The following is a 16,801-nucleotide window of genomic DNA, read 5'->3' on the forward strand; positions in this document are numbered from 1 at the left end:
GAGGCAGCAGCAGCAGAGCGCGAGGCAGCACAGAGCTTGTAAGGAGCCGCTGAGTAGATCCACCGGCAGTAACGGTAAGAAAGAGCTCCTAACAGCACTTTACTGCACCGAAACCGACTTTTAGCGTCTCTCACAGCTCTGTCAGCGAGTTTAACACCCTACTGCACTGTTTATGTTCTCTGTTAGACGTGAAAGTTTACAGAAAACGTTTTAAATCTTCTAATATGACTTGTTTCCTTGTGACAGTTGTGCTAATTGTCATGGAGGATTAACTAGTGTTTGTTGCTGTAAATGGACATGACTTGTTTGGTGGATGTAAATGTGCAGTGTGAGTTGATGACAAACAAGGATAAACTGCTACACAGTGCTGCAAGGAAGTTTTATTATGAGGTCTAATTTTACCTCCATACCATTGGATTACACAAGAACTTGTTTTGATTGTGCAAGAAGGATTTCAGGAAGGCAATTAATAGAGAGGCAGCTATACACTGTTGTGAGCTCATAGCAAAATAGTGCCTTGTGATATTTTTCCCTCTTATTACTTTATGGGACTCTTCCTTTCCACTCCTCGGCAGTCCGTTGATTTATGTAATGTAGCTGGAATGAAAAGTGCTGCGCAGGGGGTGGAAATCTGGCTCGCTGAGAGTCAAACAGATGAGGTGGCTTGTTTTAATCATTAGTCTCCTGGTATCACCAACATGGATGGAGCTTGTGCTGCCGAGTTTAAACTTTCAGGCCTCGGCGGCGTGTGCAACGAAGGTCGAGACGGTTAAGTTTTACTATTTACCTCATTTAATGTTATATATGAGGCTATTAAAGAGGCAATAAACAAGACTTGTTTGGTATAATTGCATTAATGACCCTTTGGGAGGTTGATAAGGTTGTTGATCAATACCAATGACTCACTGATTATTTCGCCAGATGCTCAGATTGTTTGTTGAAGTGGAGCATGGTGCTACAAGTGGGAAGCAGCAGCGGGCCAAGGTTTGTTTCGACCTAAAATATTTGTTTGGCCTGGCAGTTGTACTGTATGTTCGCCGCAGTTTCACGCCAGGGGAAGAAAATAACAAAAGCATTTCAGTTTTAGTGGACTGTTTATCTATTGTTGGCTTTCGAAAATGTAAGCAATGGATTCAAAATGTGACATTCGGTTGCAACATGGTCGGTTTTAACTCCCGAGGGGTTGTCCTCCTCCCGAACAATGATCTCGTGATAAGATTGCAATTAGCTTACTGTGACAGTATATAAAAGACGGACACAGCCACCGTAAGGTTCCCGTTTTGAACCCTCAAGTTTGTCATTTTTCTGTCACCATTTTGTTCTTTTGAAAACCTGATAGAAAAAGTGAGCAGTGAACTTTTCAATCACAAGGTAGCCTCACCCTAAAATACACCCAATGTCATTGTCCATTTTCCTCTAAATAGGACCATAACTTACAAAACAAACATCATGCTGTATTGAACTAGACTTGAAACTAACAATTCAGACCATAAACTCATCAGAAACATACACACGTGGACAAAATTGTTGGTACCCCTCAGTTAAAGAAGGAAAAACCCACAATTCTCACTGAAATCACTTGAAACTCACAAAAGTAACAATACATAAAAATTTATTGAAAATTAAATAATCAAAATCAGCCATCACTTTTGAATTGTTGATTAACATAATTATTTTAAAAAACAAACTAATGAAATAGGGCTGGACAAAAATGATGGTACCCATAACTTAATATTTTGTTGCACAACCTTTTGAGGCAATCACTGCAATTAAACGATTTCTGTATTTGTCAATGAGCGTTCTGCAGCTGTCAACAGGTATTTTGGCCCACTCCTCATGAGCAAACAGCTCCAGTTGTCTCAGGTTTGATGGGTGTCTTCTCCAAATGGCATGTTTCAGCTCCTTCCACATATGTTCAATGGGATTCAGATCTGGGCTCATAGAAGGCCACTTTAGAATAGTCCAACGCTTTTCTCTCAGCCATTCTTGGGTGTTTTTGGCTGTGTGTTTTAGATCGTTGTCCTGTTGGAAGACCCATGACCTGCGACTGAGACCAAGCTTTCTGACACTAGGCAGCACATTTCTCTCCAGAATGCCTTGATAGTCTTCAGATTTCATCGTACCTTGCACACTTTCAAGACACCCTGTGCCAGATGCAGCAAAGCAGCCCCAAAACATTACTGAGCCTCCTCCATGTTTCACCGTAGGGACAGTGTTCTTTTCTTCGTATGCTTGGTTTTTGAGTCTATGAACATAGAGTTGATGTGCCTTACCAAAAAGCTCCAGTTTGGTCTCATCTGTCCAAAGGACATTCTCCCAGAAGCTTTGTGGCTTGTCAACATGCATTTTTGCAAATTCCAGTCTGGCTTTTTTATGAGTTTTTTTCAGCAGTGGTGTCCTCCTTGGTCGTCTCCCATGAAGTCCACTTTGGCTCAAACAACGACGAATGGTGCGATCTGACACTGATGTACCTTGGCCTTGGAGTTCACCTTTAATTTCTTTGGAGGTTGCTCTGGGCTCTTTGGATACAATTCCAACGATCCGTCTCTTCAATTTGTCATCAATTTTCCTCTTGCGGCCACGTCCAGGGAGGTTGGCTACTGTCCCGTGGGTCTTGAACTTCTGAATAATATGAGCCACTGTTGTCACAGGAACTTCAAGCTGTTTAGAGATGGTCTTATAGCCTTTACCTTTAAGATGTTTGTCTATAATTTTTTTCGGATGTCCTGGGACAATTCTCTCCTTCGCTTTCTGTTGTCCATGTTCAGTGTGGTACACACCTTTTCACCAAACAGCAGGGTGACTACTTGTCTCCCTTTAAATAGGCAGACTGACTGATTATGAGTTTGGAAACACCTGTGATGTCGATTAAATGACACACCTGAGTTAATCATGTCACTCTGGTCAAATAGTTTTCAATCTTTTATAGAGGTACCATCATTTTTGTCCAGGCCTGTTTCATTAGTTTGTTTTTTTTTTAAATTATGTTAATCAACAATTCAAAAGTAATGGCTGTTTTTGATTATTTAATTTTCAATAAATTTTTATTTATTGTTACTTTTGTGAGTTTCAAGTGATTTCAGTGAGAATTGTGGGTTTTTCCTTCTTTAACTGAGGGGTACCAACAATTTTGTCCACGTGTGTACTTACTGAGAGAACACATCAAGACAGAAGTGGAGTAATTTTATCATAGACTTCTATACAATCGGACTTCTTTGTGCACCCAGAGGAGTCCACCACCTGGTGGCTGTTAGAAAGAATGAAGGTCTAAGTTTTGTCTGCATTAGCTTCAGTTTTCAGACCTGAATGTGCTTCAGGAATAAATTAGACTTTGACAGCAACCTATACATTGTAGAATTTACTGCTTTTACTATTTGTTTACCATTAAATTTTTTGTACCTGTTTTGTTAAATTGCATATAATACCGAGTAAAATACAAGAAAATATTAATTGAAATGTTTTCCATAAAAAAACAGACCAAAACTGTAACAAACACAAATCTGTATTTTTAGAAATGGTAATATGTTCTTTTCCACCGTTGAACTGCAAAACTACACTGTTGTTGTTTTTCAGAAGTTGCTGTTGTTTGAAAGAAAAAATAATAAGTGAGAAATTAATTAAACTGTAATTTTACAGTATTACCTATTTTGTTAAATTACAGATATATCTTTTATATTGGATGTAAAAAAGTTGTAATTTATGACTTGAATGTCACAAAAACAAAGAAACCAACAACAAGAAAAAAAAAACAGGTCAAAGCTGTAGCCTACATAATGACCACATCAAAAATGTGTATTTTTTACCATGAGTACTTTTGTCTTCTTAGTGAATGACCATGGAATTACACTGTTTTACTTAATTAAATCAGCTATAAAATGTCAGTATTTCTCTGGTATTTTTCTCTCTTCTTACCATTTTTACAGTTTCTACACATTATTTGACTATGTTTAATGTATTTTTTCTGGAAGCAATGATGCCAGAAAAAATGCATTACGAATATACTTTCCAGCAATTTTTACTGATTTATTTTTATTTATTTTTGCAGTGTAGTTATGTTTTAAAATTAGACAACCTCATTAATCAAAAACTTGCACAATATCGTCATTCAAGTGTTATTTTAGGCATACAATCTAAAAAAAAACTAATCTCATGTGAATATTTGCTAGTTTTCTATGACATTAATTTTGTGGTTGCCGACAGATACTCCAATAATAAAAGTTATTAGAATATGTTAATTTGAGCTCCAATGAACACTGATGCCATTTTTAGTAAATTTTTAACACTAGAAAACATAGTGTCCAGACCTTTACTTAGTCAAGGATTGTTTTTGTTTGTTTTAATATTGTGCATTGTAGAACAGAACTGAAGACATCAGAACTAAGAAATAACACATTTAGGGAGCCAAAAAAGTATAAAGAGTCTTCATTTTCTCAAGCAGCTTCATGAGGTTGACACCTAAAGCTTTTCCAGCAGTCCTGAAGGAGTTCCCACATATGCTGAGCACTTTGCTAGCTGCTTTTCCTTTACTCTGCTCTCCAACTCATCCTGAACATCTCAGCTGGGTTTAGGTTGGATGACTGTGGAAATCATCTGATGCAGCACTCATCACTCTGCCTCTTGGTCAGACAGCCCTCACAGAGTCTGGAGGAAGTTCTGGCTCTTTGTATTGCTGAAAAACTAATGATGGTCCCAGTAAGCTCAAACCAGATGGTGCTCTCATCTGAGCTACTGTTAATTGTTGGTTTTTGAGGCTCTGATTAACTTTAGCAGTGGAGGGAACTCTTGGTTTTACTTTACGAGACTGTGTTTGTCACAGCGGTAATTGGAGGAAACTTTACATTTTTTTGAAATTCTCCAAGCTCACTGTTCTTCTTTTCTTCAAGAAATGATGGGCTGTTGTTAGTTAAGGGATTCTTGCCGTAAATGGATTACTGTAGTCGTAGTTTAATGGGGCTATTTGTGGTATACCAACAACTACACCTAAACACCGCCCAACTGATGGTCCCAAACAAATTAGAAAGAAGAAATGGTAGAAATGAAGAAGAGGGAATTTAACAATTAACTTTTGATTTCTGTCAGAATCCCTCTCTGGTCATTGATTTAACCCATGTAAACTCTCCTCTGTGTATCAAAGTTATATGTAGAAGATTTATTTCCACGAAACAAACAAATCATCTTGCACAATAATGATACATAAATAACTAAAAAGAGAATAAAAACAGAATATGACAAAATTGTTGGTACCCCTCGGTTAATGAAAGAAAAACCCACAATAGTCACAGAAATAATTTGAATCTGACAAAAGTAATAATAAATAAAAATTCTTTGAAAATTAACCAATGAAAATCACTCATTGTTTTTTTTAACCGTGGTTCAACATAATTATTTTAAAAAATACACTCATGAAACAGGCCTGGACAAAAATGATGCTACCACTAAAAAAGATTGAAAATAATGTGACCATAGGGACATTTTTAATCAAAGTGTGTCCTCTAATTACCAAGTTGACAAGCCACAAAGCTTCTGGGGGAATGTTCTATCGACAGATGAGACGAAATTGGAACTTTTTGGCAAGGCACATCAGCTCTATGTTCACCGATGCAAAAATGAACCATTTCAAGAAAAGAACACTGTCCCTACTGTGAGACATGGAGGAGGCTCTATTATGTTCTGGGGCTGATGTGCTGCATCTGACAGAGGGTGTCTTGAATCAGGATACACTGAAATCTCGTGACTGTCAAGGTATTCTAGAGAGAAATGTGCTGCCCAGTGTTAGAAAGCTTGGTCTCAGTCGCAGGTCATGGGTCTTGCAACAGGATAGTGACCCAAAACATACAGCTAAAACACCCAAGAGTAGCTAAGAGGAAAACACTGGACTATTCTGAAGTGGCCTTCCATGAGCGCTGATCGAAATCCTATTGAACATCTGTGGAAAGAGCTGAAACATGACATCTGGAGAAGGCACTCTTCAAACCTGAGACAACTGGAGCAGTCTGCTAATGAGGAATGGGCCAAAATACCTGTTAAGAGGTGCAGAAGTCTCATTGACAGTTACAGAAATCGTTTGATTGCAGTGATTGCCTCAAAAGGTTGTGCAACAAAATATTAAGTTAAGGGTACCATCATTTTTACCCAGGCCTGTTTCATGAGTTTATTTTTTAAAATAATTCTGTTAAACCACAGTTGAAAAGCAATATCTGATTTTCATTGGTCATTTTCATAGAATTTTTATTTATTATTACTTTAGTCAGATTCAAATTATTTCTGTGACCATTGTGGATTTTTCTTTCATTAACTGAGTGGTACTATCAATTTTGTCCATGTGTGTATGTGAAAAACCTGAAAAATGTAAGCATATTACAAAAAAAGGAAATTATTTAATGTCTTTTCTCCAACCGTTACAGGGTTGGTAAACAAAACAGCCCACTATGAGTGGCTTGCTTAAAAAAAAAAAAGCATGAAGAACTATTGTCAAGCAGCAAATTAAAGTTACCATTGCACCGTTTCAGTGGAGTATTCCAAACTCAAGTCAATACACTGAAGCATTTCTGAACCGTGTTGAAAGTGTTTCTATTAAAATGGAGCACGATTAAGTTTACGGACCAGAGTAGACGTAAACCCACTGGTGCAAGCATTTGAACCACAATGATGTGGAAACCATGGAATGGTAACTTCAGTTTGCTGCTTGACGGTTGAAACACAAGCTGAAAGGCTTTTTGCACACATTGCAAAGGGAAGAAACATGAGGAAGATAATGGAATTGGAAATACCTTAGGATTAGCTAAAGTGAGTCTTGAATAACTGCTTTTAGAAATACAGTTTTTTGGATGTTTTTTTTTTAGCCAAGCTCCCATCAGGTAACTTTCATGCTGCAAAGATGTGCTGGAAATCTGTCGGCTGGAAGACAACAGTTGTTCAGAGTGAAATATGTTCTATGAGAGACACTCAGAGACATTGTGTTGAACTTAATTGCCGTCAGTGATAATACTCTTATCAAACAGCTACAGATGTCAGTGAATAACAACTCTTTTTAGAGTTTTTTTTAATCACCATTTCTCTGAGGTGAACTCATGCCATTGCACGGCTGTTTTCAGAGTATGTTGGACCATCAGCAGATCAAGGTTATAGCTGGTGAAATTGAATACCAGTGGGACAACGTCAGGCTTTAGTCTGTTGATCCAGTAAACAAATAACTTGCTGGACTCCACTGCCTTCTTCTCAATGTAGTCTTTGTCCAGGTATATTCAGATAAAACATGTGGTCCTATTCAACATGGGTGTCCTCGGCAAGTTGTTGTAATGCTTCAGTATTCAGTTGTCAAACCACTGATGTGCTGTCAAACAAATCAATGCCTCGAAAACTTTAAAGACTGTAATGGTCTTAACCTCAAAATATCTATATATTCATTGTTTATACATTAAAACAGAAAGAGACAAAGTTGTCCCAATCGCACATTGACTGAGATGTCTCCAAGTCCGTACTTGTGAGTCTGTCCAACTTGGCATTGAGAAACATCTAGTGTGTTTAACTTTATTGCTGTCAGTGATAATGTTTTTATCAAACACCTACAGATGTCAGTGAATACAGCTCTTTTCAGTCTGTTGTTAAGCATTGTTTGCCTGCAATGAACTGATGCCACTGTACAGCTGTTTTCAGAGTATGTTGGACGGTTGGCAGATCAACATTATAGCTGATGAAACTGAACACCGATGGGACAGCATTAGATTTTCGTCTGTTGGTTCAATAAACAAAAACAAAAAGTGTTCCTTACAAACCCTGGAGTCAGAGTACATCAGAAGGATCTTTCTCTTCAGTTAGCTAGCAGCCCATCAGTGGCAGATTATGATAGTGGACTGTTTTACCCATGGCTTTAATCTTGGAAAGGAATTTTTTTTACATCCTGGAGTAATGCAGTCGTGGCTTCCCTTTAGTCCTCTGATGATCTGTGGCTCCTCAGTATTTCACTGTCTGTCCTTTACCATCTTGTAGCTAAACTTGCGAAGCTAACCAACCCGGTGTCGTCATTTGTTGTTGTTCTCCAAGATGGCAGCTACCTTTGGGGAAAAGTCACAAAATAATCTTGTTTTTCTGCCTATATGCTTACTTTTTATGATATACCTTCTGAATAGAGTGGAAACAGATGTAGTGAATTATGCTAACTTGACTGAGTGCTTCATTTCCCTTTAAGATGGAAATGCTCAGCCATGCTTATTTTGCTCACCATGCATCTTCTTGCATATAAAAAGCACCATATGGACATGTGAAGAAAAAAACCTAATTTTAACTGGAGGTAATACTGAATTGAAACCTGTTATTCAAGATACTGTGCAAAGCTGTCATCAAGGCTTTTTTTCTAACTTTGTATGTTTCCCAAAATACCAGAAAACACCCAAAATAATAAACACAATTGTCAGAAAATGAAAATTACTGCATGCAAAACACACCAATTAAATATTCAAGTAGGCAGTTGGGTGGCTAAGTACCAGCAGTCGTGCCAGAGTCACTGTTGATTACGTATCGATGCTGATGGAAAAATCTGCTGACTCAAATTTTCTTTTGTTGATGTTTTTGTAAATTTGATTAAAATTTGAGCAAGATTTGGATGGAAACGACTCATTACTGCAATTCCCTCTGGTGACCCACAGAGGTCATTTAGAGTCACAAGCGTTGTTGCTAAAGTTCCATTAATACTGGTGTTTACATTACGTAGAGTGAGATGACCTAATGTTATTCTTTAAGGGCTCAAAGCAGCTGAGGAACTCATCATATGGGATGCATTAGCACGAGGCAAGAAATAAATTCTGCTTTCTTGTATGTAAATATTTGTTAGTGTGTCTTTGAAAAAAATTGCCCAGAGTCTGGATTTGTCACATCCGATCGCATGCTTGTCCGAACTGCTATTTTATGACGCCGATGAAATGGCTCGTCATTTGTTTTTCTCAGCTGTCCAGTTCTCCGCATACCATTCACGGACATTAACAGTGATTGCCCTACAAGCAAAGCTCAGTTTGGTTAAGTTCAGAAATATTATTCCTGGCCGGAGGTGCGTGCTCTTTTGTAACACCCAGGGGTGACGCAGCTGGGTAATAGGACCCGCTGCAAGTATCAGAGGTAACTGTTTCAACATTGTTTCTGGTGTGTATTAAGTGCAGGCCAAAGTCTTTTTAAAATCATGTTTACTCTGGAAATTATTCCAACTTCCAGAGCTTTTCTTTTTAGCACAGTTCAATGAATCAGAGGGATTATAGGAGTTCCAGTTAATACATGGAGGGTATTTTATCTTTACTGGATGGTTATAAACTCCAGATTCTTGCTTGAGGTTATTCGCACAATACATGAATGGAAAACCAATTTATTGAATAAACGTGTGTGTGTGAGTGAGTGTATGTTTGTCTAAATGCAGATGTAGTTGCGGGCTAAGACTTCTTCTTCTTCTTCTTGTTCTTTGCTGAATGAGTCATGGATTTGGATATTTGTTGAAATTGTATTCAGATCCTTTGATTAAAGTTACAATGGACATGTGTTTAAAAGTATTATAGCAGCAAATTGAATGAAAAGTAAAGGTAGTTCGAGCTGAAATGTTTCATGTCACTTTTGAAGCATTGATTTTGTATTGAAAAAGTGCATTAGAGAGGTGGATGGGACATATTGGAGCATGTTTTCTGTGCAAAAAGTGGATGCAATTGCTGTATTTAGTTGCATATATCCAGCTTATTATAAAACACAATATGGAAATTAAGTATCTATAATCAAGGAACTCAACAAATTGAGGACAATAGATTAAAACTATCTTAAAACTGTTGCTGTCAGGGTTCAGGGTCCAAATAATTAATGGAATACTGTCACAGCTACACCAGAAAACAAGTGAAAAAAAACTAAAACACCATATCCAAATTACTTTTTTGCCACTTGGTGACAGCAAATAAAAAAACAACATGTAATATTTCTTTAAAAACTGTTATTGTAAACATCTAACAGACACAGAACAACATCAGCATAAATGTGGAATTTTTTTTCATCCACTAACAAATATAAATCTAACATCCAATTTATTTGCTGTTTTTAGTCTCGACTAACTCCTGAGAGAAATATCTGTATATCTCTTTATCTGCTAAATGCTTCCCTTTCAGAAAACTTGTTTTCAACTTTCTACTGTTTGTTGCTTAGCAGGTAGTGTTTGGTGTATTTTTAAAGCACTTAAAAAAAAACTGCAACTACAACAGCACAAGGCAGTGAGAGTGAACCAAAACAGTGAAATTGAAGGCTGTAAAAACCAGAACAATGATTCATCAAATAGATCAAAACACCTCTGAGAGCTGTGGTGAGCTGGAGAGTTGGTGATAATCCTCTGTGAAGTGACCTTTTCCACGTTCCACATTAACATTTGATTCTGTTTCGACAAAAAAAAAAAAAGAAGAAGTCAGTGCAGTTTTAAGGATGATATGTTTGTCTTCAGGTTGAGAGAGTTTGTCAGCCTCTGCCAGCTATTGTTTTTTGTTCCTAAGTAATTTTGCAGATGAAGACACAAGACTTTCATAAAGAATAACACAATAAAGTTATTCCCTTTATTTCCCATGAGGCCTTCAGTGGGAGACTGGAGTTGCAGCAGCAAAGGAAGCAAAGAGCTTGACTAAATCAATGTAGCAGCAATAAACAAGATCCCTGCAAACAGATTGCTACATAAACTTAACAACAAAGAGGAGCTGTCCTGTGAAAACGAGAAATTTATTATGTCAAATTAAGAGTGTACCTCTTACAGGGCATACAGTGACAGCCAGCTGCAACATGATGTACTGTTTTTGCATTAGCTTGTGTTGGGACACTAAAGAGAGGACCAGATTTGATACAGAGGGAGTTGTTGCAGTAAAGTTTAAATATTATTCCTGGGAGCAACCTAAGACTAACATACAAGCATAACAAATATAGCAGTTAAATTAAAGAGATCTCTCAAGATTAATGACGCCTCACAGAATCTGCAAAACAGACATACACAGCTTGCCTCGTTCCATCCGCTCTGAGAGGAAAATGAATTTACATTTCAAAGATTTTGTAAAGAGAAAATAGAAGCAGGAGTGGGTCGAAGGCTGCAGAGGCTCTGCTGGAAGTACAATGTGAGTTTTCAGAGATGTTGTTTTGAAGCGTTGCAAAGATTGGAACAAGTGTGTGTTTAAAGTATTAATTCATTTGTGAGTAACCTAATACGCCTTCTTTCTCTTTCTCACTGTACTTTCTGCTTCATTTATTCCCCTGCATGTATTTGCAATATGACTCCAAAACTTTGACTGTCCTTTGGAGGAAGCAGCGGTTTGGACCCCTCAGCCTCAGTGGGCCCCCTTTTCCTTTTAATACATTCAGTTGCATGCCTGCACAAATACCTAGAACCGGCAAGTAAACATGCATTTCTGTTGTTAATACAGTTTGTTTTTGTGCTTTCTTTTTGTCTTGTGATAGCCTAATTTCCACTTACATTTGAACTGTTTCTTCAAAGTTCACTTGCATCAGTGCTACTGCCTGTTTAGAGACAGCATATAAAGGATGCAACTTGGTTTTAGAGTCAGATTTTCAATACAGCTGATGAAATAAGAAAATAATTGAACATTCGTTATTAATTTTCCATTTGAAGCTTCTTTCAACTGACAACAGGCAAGAGACGTGATAGTTTGCCACTCCTATCTGAGGAATCCAGAGAAAATCAGTGTGTGCACAGGGAAACTTGTACATCGAAAGATTTGAGCTGAGCAGCAGGTTCAGATGTAGAAATTTCTTGTGAGTCGCATTTGTTGGCTGGTTGGTTGACCTGAACAGTTTAAACAGAGAAATTACAGAATCTGAAGCTGGTTAAAATTAAAAAAAAAAAAAAAAAAGGATCTGCCCAGTGTCAGGTGCATGACCCAGCTGCAGCAACTGCGGCTTAAACAGTCAGAGTGGAACTAGGTGTCGAAGTAGGCGAGTGCGACGATGTACATGAACAATTGTTTGGATGCAGGAAATAAACCGATCAAGTCTCATCCTGAACCAAATGCCGCATACGTCACATAGCTACAAACTACAGAGGGCTGCATCGAAGCCTGAATTGTCTTTTAAAGCTAAATGATATGCTTATATTGCAATAATTTTGACAGATACTGTGATATAAGCCACATTTTTATTAACGGTAATTTTAGAATTTCTTATTTACCGCAAAACGAAATTCTTAAAATAATGATGTGGTTTTTATTGCAATCTGTACCGAACAATCACATGTCCTTAAAGAATAGGATTTATGGGCTGCCTTGATTACAGCACAACGGTTTATTTTTAAATCAAATCCAATTTTATTCATATAGCACCTTTCAAAACAAATTGGTGGCATTCAAAATGCTTTACATGCTGATTGAAAAATACGTAGAATATAAAAAGTGAAACCAGAAAAAGAACTTGGAGACTAATGCACATGGTGTCATAAAATAATATTAGTTAAAATAATAAAAGATTCAGAAAAAATTACAATAACAATAAAAGTTTATTTTTTAAAGATGGATGTTGTGACACATTTGACCTTTATCTAAGAATTGCGGATCATGATTTAGATAGTGCCTTTGGCTAAATTGCAATATTAGCAATATTTTCATTATTTGTTCAGTCAATTTCTGTTCAAGAAGTGAAAAAACCTCATTTAAAACAGTTATTTTTAAACTAAACTAAGTGAAGTACAGCTTTGGAACAGAGTTTTTTTTTTCTCATCATTGTCTCATGTTAGTGGCCTTATTTATTCTCCTATTCATGTTTTTTGCAACATTTTAGTAAAGAACTTCACAGAAAAAGGTTTCAATAATAGTTTAAATCAAGCAGTAATGCAAAATTTTTTTTGCACCTGAGCTATAGTTTTTCCTGTGTAAACAAGATTCAACATAGTTGTCTGACGATGCTAAATATCATAACATTCAGTTTCTAATAGGAAGTGCTGCAGTGAACAGCGTTTTCTCTACGACTATGGAAAAGTAAACCTCATAAACAGATTTCAGGTTTTCAGAAAGACACAAATAAAACACTGAATGACAAATGGCATAGAGTTAACCTCATATCAAGCCGGTTGTGCATCCAGTTAATTTTTAAATCCACAAAAAAAATTTTACATACGGATTGTACAGATTCCAAAGATATCACATAAGTCAAACTGAAGAGTTGGAACAAGATGAGATTGTCGGTCTCTGAGGAATAAGGTGATTTTTACAGCTACTTAAGAGAAAGAAGGAAGAATATATTATACTTGAAGGGGTTAAACAAGCCAGTGGGACAGAGCTAATGTGGATGTGACATTAGGCACCAGTGATAAATTAATTATGTTGCTAATTAATTAATTAATTTTGGAATATTTCTAGATTCAAACAAAAATTATACTTTTTAAAGGGGTTTTTGAGGGACTCTCCCATGACATCAGCTTCACAGAAGAGTCCAGATTGATCTCTCTGCTGAAATACTGATGTTTCACCAAATATCAGCACTAATAAACCACAAGATCTGAAACATATTGTGCTTTTACAAGCTTCCTCTGACCAAATACCACCCAAAAATTGTTTGGAAAGACGCATTGGAGTCAGTAGATACCCACCACACCAGACCATCGCAGAAGAGTTTTACCAGATGCCTTGTGAAGCCGATCCTATTTCAAGATGCTGGCAGGCCGGTGGTGTAAATCGAGTCTATAGGCACTGCTGCTGCTGCTGTATCTGGTCCACGGCTCTGCTCACTCTGTCTTGTGGTTTTGGACCAAGCCACTGTCATTTCACTGGAATTTCCTGCCATCTGCGCTCAGTCAAAGTTTCTCACAGATCCACACCTGCTTGTAAATGTTTAGTCCTGCCAGGAGGAGAAGGTGAGCGGCAATTCAGGAGGAGGGAAGGATCCACATTTGCTTTTATCTTCTCAGGTTTTTCCCCCGTTAACATGTCTGTGTGGTATTTTTTTTTTAACATCCTGGTGGAGTCATAGCGAATGAAATAAGGCAGTCAATGCTATCCTTTCGATGTCATTTCCACCTTGAAGCTGCAGCATGTCTTAAAAACAGAGAACCAGACTTCCGGGATTTCATATGTGACAAACTTGTTGCAAGATCTAATCCTGTCAAGTTGCACTGTGGAGATTTCTGTATTATTATTCTTCACAATTTGACTGAAAGAAGTCAGACTTTGTCAAAAATGTCAAAAATTTATCCAAAGCAGCTCAAAATTTGTTCGAAATTACTAAAAACATTGCAAAAAATACTCAAGATACACCTGAAATTATTCAAACTTGGTCCACAATTACAAAAACATGCTCACAAGTCAATATACAGTCATGGAAAAATATATTAGACCACCCTTGTTTTCTTCAATTTTATGTTCATTTTAATGCCTGTGGGGCAAGATAGAGTTAAGTATGCAGATACCAGATATTAACTGCGACAATGTCACCTGGAAATTACACCAGGAAATCATAGCTTAGGTTTACTTTTATTATTTCTTTGTTACAAAACAAGGTCACACAGGTTCAAATACCACAGGGGCAAGACGGTTCCCAATTAAACTAATTTTATTAACAAATTTGTAGAAATGAAAATATAAATAACAATGTCATATACCAGTTAAACACCTTTTGTAAAATGGGCAAGGGGGAGTAACAACCTAATTAAAAAACATAATCAAAAAAACACAAAAAGAGAAACAGTTAACAAACTAGCCAATTAAATAAATGACAATAAATGAACTTGCAGAGAAGATAACTAAACCAAATACAATAAATGAAAATTAAAGCTGCAAGAAGCATTAGGCGGGACTGCACGATTAAGTGGTGAAATGTAAGCCAAATGTAAGCAAAACATGGTGGAGGGACGAAAACATGGTGGACAAATTTTGACAGCTTATAAAAAAAAACTAGACAAGTTACTGTGTTTCTTTTGATAACTTTTGCTTGGCTGGATATTCACTATAATCTGTGAAAATATGAAGCCGAAATATTGTTCGGTTTTGGAGGAGATAATGTTTAAAGGGTTTGCATATTTCAGGTTATAGCGCTCCCTAGATTGAAGATAGCTCAAATTGGTCGGACAGGTTTTCGTAGAGCTCGAGCGGACGAACGCGTGAACGGTGGTTGCATGTCTCTACGACATTCCTGTGCTAATAGCTGACGCCTTTTGTGTTGGCCTTGTGTTTTTTGCAGTATTTTGTGTCCCTAGGTGGCGCTATAGAGTTTTTGAAGACATTTTTTCAGAATATCGAATTTTTCGCGTGACTTGACTTGCGTGCCAAATTTCATAAAAAGTTATGCACGTGTAAGGGGTCAAATTAAGCGAAACTTGGGGTACGCGTAGAATAATAATAAGAAGAAATGGAGCAAAAACAATAGGGACTCGCCAGCTTCGCTGGCTCGGTCCCTAAAAATACCAAAAGGAATTTACTAAATTAATTTTCAAGTAACAAAATCAAAGAAAACTAATTAGTTCATAAAGGCTTAAAACACTGGCCCGTGTCACTAGGCAATCATATAGGTCCCAGGACAGCCTATGACACAATCAGGCCTTTGCACAGAGCGGGCTCAGGCAGCAATCAGCCATACTGGACCAAGGCGCAGTCTGCTCCAAGCCGACCAACCAGAACCAGAACCACAATTAACGGAAACAAAACACAAGGAAAACAAAAGAAAACCAAAATTGTACAGATGAAGAGAGCAGCTCAGAGAGTGGTGGAAGGTAGCGGGTCAGACAGTTATACTGGATTGCTAAAAAACCCCACAAACTTGAAGTTTAATAAATTGGTTAAATAAAACCAACTTAACCTTTTGGGAGAACCAAATTAATACATACTAGGTGCAGCAAACCCTAGGCGACCGAGCGATGTGAGCCTCGGAAATAGGCTACGGCTCAAACACCCGGCCTGGAATTTATGCTAGCATTAATCAGTTAGGAGGTGACTGAGAAAAATGAGCAGACAAACAACGCGCCAACTACATACCAGAGCAGACAGGTAGCCATACACAGCAGGACTCCAGTGTATCACTCCAAATCTCCCTGGCCCCAGCAGTCGACCATGCTGAAAGGAGTGGAAATCGTGTGACCAACATGCGCATTGACACATAAACAAAGGAGAAGACAGCAGACCACTCACGTGTAAGAAGAAGATAGCGTGCCTCGATGACGATCACAAACGCCGTGGTGTCACACACCAAGCAAAAGAAAGACGGCTGCACCAAATAACATTGCCATGCTGAGCCACAGCCACCATGGGAACAAGCGAGGAGTGGAAGAGAGCAAGCGCCACCACCGCACACCTGGATATAAACGTGTGCATGGCACTGCCCAGCAATCATGATACCTGTACCACTGGTGCGGCACCCAACAGTGGCCAAGAGGGACACAAACTCTGGTCACACCTGGTACAACTAAAGGTGCATTTGGAGAAATGTAATGATAACAACAAAAATAGGTCATAAGAGTTTAAGAGCTGATATCTAGCCATTTTCCATGGTTTTCTTGATAATAACCAAAATCACTTAAGTTCTTACATCAATAGCTATGGCACTGTACTGCCAAAAATAGTGCTTTAGGCATTCTGTGTTTTCTTTTCTGTCTGTTTTAGTTACATGGTACACTCAGGATGATTGCATAACCATTGTTTTTGATGACTGCAGCCATGTGTCTTGGCATGCTCTCCACCAGCTTCTGACATTGTTCTGCTGTCACAGCAGCCCATTCCTGTTGCACAAATTCAAACATATTTGCTTTGTTTTTGAGCTTGTGGTTTTCCATTTTGTGATTGATGATTTTCCACAGCTTTTCAGTTGGATT

The 16,801-nt window shown here is 37.8% G+C and overlaps 1 protein-coding gene across 1 annotated transcript in view; it reads left to right on the top strand.

Moving 5' to 3' along the window:
* Positions 1–16,801, top strand: part of LOC110967259 (zinc finger protein GLIS1-like) — a 101,249-nt gene continuing 84,448 nt past the window's right edge. The window contains exon 1 of the mRNA XM_022216810.2: positions 1–74. The gene's annotated coding sequence lies outside the window, so the exon portion shown is untranslated. The remainder of the gene's footprint in view (positions 75–16,801) is intronic.

The sequence above is a fragment of the Acanthochromis polyacanthus genome, chromosome 9, assembly GCF_021347895.1.
Source record: "Acanthochromis polyacanthus isolate Apoly-LR-REF ecotype Palm Island chromosome 9, KAUST_Apoly_ChrSc, whole genome shotgun sequence".
NCBI lineage: Eukaryota > Metazoa > Chordata > Actinopteri > Pomacentridae > Acanthochromis > Acanthochromis polyacanthus.